Here is a 3,679-nt window from a genome sequence, read left to right on the forward strand (position 1 = left end):
GTGCAAGGTTAAATGTCACTTGTTAATTAAAAAGTGATGTATAATGTCACCTTCTCTATTTGAAAGATTGATGCTCTCTATTTTTGTTGCATTAAATATGGAAGCAATTCAATAAATGATAAAAATTTTAAAAAGTGACAAACACTCAAAAAGATAGAAACACCAATCAAAACTTTAGAATAGATCCATGGGTAATTCTTTTTTTTTTTTTTCTCTAACATGTTGTCTCTTTGTGATTATTTTTCACCTCTTTTTTTTATTTTTTTTTATTTTTTTATTTTTTTTATAACAACACTCTATGAGTTGGAAGAAGCATAAAGTCAAAGAATGATAAAAATAAAAAATGGTAGAAATTCAAAAAAAAATGACAAGCACTCAAAAAAGTGACAAAACTTTAAAAAAGTTACAAAAATGAAAAAAAAGCAACAAGCGCTAAAAAAGTGAGGACCACCAATCGAAATCTTTGAATAGATCCACGGTAATTGATTTTCTTCAACATGTTTCTCTGTGATTATGTTTTGCTTCTATTAATTGAACATGAAACATAATTTTACTTTAGAAATACAACACGCTATAAGTTGAAAGTGACATAAATTTAAAAAAGTGATAAATACCAATCGAAACCTTTAGAAAAAATATAGGAGATAGTTGACTTTTTTTCTACATGATGTCTATTTGTGATTATGCGTCTCTTATATTAACTAAACATAGAACATAATTTCGGTTTAAAAACAAAACAACCTATAATACTACTACAAACTATAGCAATAGAGACAAAATTTTAGTAATGAACAACTTCCGTTGTTCTTATCGATGAATTAACAACAAATTAGCAACGAAATATTATTTTATTAATATTAATAATTGCATATTATATTACCAACAGAATTAGCAGCAAAAGTGTTCCCTTGATAAAATTCAGTTGTTAATTCGTTGGTAAAGATTTAATAACATACCAACGAATATAAAAAATTGATTCCATCGGAATCTATAGGCCTATTTTGAGTTACATTATTTTCTAAGAATGCATTTTTGAATAGTTAATTGATGTAGAATTTGGGGATAAAAAATTAAAAAAAAAAGTTTTGGGTTTCATATAATATTATTTTATTGAAGAATATCTGGTTCAAAAAAAAAGGGAGAAAAATGTATTTAAAAAAAATGAGGATCAAACAATAGCTATATGTAAATAATAAAATAATTATCAACGGAAAAATTTGTCCGTAAAATTTTTAAGTAAAACTTTGAGAATATTAAATTTTACTTAACGAAAAAAAAGACATCAGAATTTTCGAAAAATATTAAAATATCTAAAAAAAATTTTGCGAAAAAAAGTTCATTGGTAAATTTAACAAAAAAATTTTAAATAATAAAATTTACAGACAAAATATATTCTATTGATATAAAAAATTTAAAATAAATTAATTTAGATTTACAAACATTATTTCATTAATAACGTTTTACAAAATCTTTAAAGTAAATCAAGCTTCAAAAAAAAAGTAAAATAAATCAATTTTTATAAGGAATTTTTGTTAAACTTTTATCAAAACCTTTGTAAAATAAGGGAAATACATGGAAATAGCCTTTAGAAAAGAGTCATTTTTCCAAAATGACCTTTGATCAATTTACATACCAAAAATACCCTCCATTTGAATATTACATAATAAGATACTATAATATAGAAATCCTCTATTTTAGTCCTTAAAATTAAATTTTGGTTGAGATTTGATAGTTTTTATTTGATTAATACTTTTAATTTGATTTATTTGATTTTTATTTGCTCTAAGTAGCCCCCTTTATTGGTATCAGAGTTATAGAGATCATGAGAAAGTCTATAAAAACTAGATTAGTTGAAGAAGTAAAAATCTTTAGATTTAGATTAACACTTAAATTTTATATAAGTTTAATAAATAACAGATTAACTATTAGAAAATTAAAGAAATATTTAGATTATACATCTTTAAAATAATAATTGATTTAATACACAAATATTTACATCTTGATAAAAGCATAGAGACCATGAAAATTAAAATAAGAAAAACAAATAACTATTTGCGTTTAGAAGAAGAAAGAGGTAGTTATATATTTTTAAAATCTACTCATAATAGATTAAAAATAATTACACTAACAATAATTAAAAAGTTGCCTAGAGAAATAAAGGAAAAAATATTATAAAAATTAATAATAGAAAAAATAAAAGATATATATACATATGAAAAAATTATTAATATATATGAAAATGAAGAAAATAATTTATATTACAAAGAAAAGTATGAGTGCAAGTAATAATACTTAAAATTGAATAAATTACATAACAAAATGAAAAAAATACAAGAGGAAATACGAAATATAATGTTAATACTAGAAGGAATGAGAATTTCAAATAATGGACAATTAATAAAATTAAAATGTGAAAGATTAAGACTAGAGAGTAGATATTTTACTATAGTAAAAGAAGAATTAGTAGATCCAAATACAATTGAGAGAAGATTTGAAAAAATAATAGATAAAAAGGAAGATAAAATATGCAAATTAAGCTATAAGTTAGAAATAAGAAAAAATTAATATGTCAATAAGTGAATATATGGAAGAATTAAAATCATTAATAAAAAGGTTAATAAATGATGTACAAGATTTAAGAAATGAAGTAAAAGAAACAAGAAACGATATAAATATATTAAAAATTTAAATTAGAGAATTAAAAGAAAATAATAAAAATAAAGATAAGAAAATAGATAAAAGACTTATAGAAAAGAAATGACTCGAATAGGAAAGAAACATATAAAAAAGAGAATATAGTAATAGAAACAGGAAGTATGGATGATGAATTTAGAAAGAATATATTACCAAAAATATTAGAAGAGGAAGAAAAATTCAGAGAAAAATCATTAGGAAAATTAAAAGTAGAAGAAAAAGAAAATAAAAATGAATGAAGAGTTAGATTTACTAATAGAAAATTTTGATCAATTAAACTTAACTGATATAAGTGAATACCAAGTTTTAATGAATATTGGAGGATGACATAATCCAGCAAGAACCTCTAAATAGGAATTATATGATACAAATGAAAGTTATGCACCTATATATAATAAATCATATAGACAATTTTATGATAAAGTAAGATATAGGCAACCACCTAAAGGAAATAAATATAAAGATAGGTTTGAATTAAATGATAATTATGATAAATCAATTAATCATTGAGGAACAAAACTAGATTTAGATTGTAAAATATACACTAAAAAAGTCTTATTAATTTGGGTAGATTCAATGATATTATTCTTTTTATATAATAAAAATGACACATGGAAAAATACTAAAAAAAGAATAGATTTTTAATAGTATCCTTTGAAGAAGATGTTAGAAATTGGTGAGAAGGAATAAGCAATGATACAAAAATATTAATAAAAAAATGTACAAACAAAAATAATAAAGTCGGATAGACAAGGTATAGAAAAGTTAGTAGAATATATTTCAAATGAATTTTTAGGAGAAAATTGGATAAGAAATGCTGAAAGAGTGTCAATAAGAGAAAAAGATAATACTAGAGTAAAATTAATAAATTTAACAATATGTGATAGGTGTAAAATAAAAGAATATATTTGTGAATTTAAAAAATTACTATTATGTTCAATTTTAAAGTATATATTTTAAAATAGAATTTGAAAAATATGTTAGA

Source organism: Olea europaea, chromosome 10 (assembly GCF_002742605.1).
Source record: "Olea europaea var. sylvestris chromosome 10, O_europaea_v1, whole genome shotgun sequence".
NCBI classification, from domain to species: domain Eukaryota; kingdom Viridiplantae; phylum Streptophyta; class Magnoliopsida; order Lamiales; family Oleaceae; genus Olea; species Olea europaea.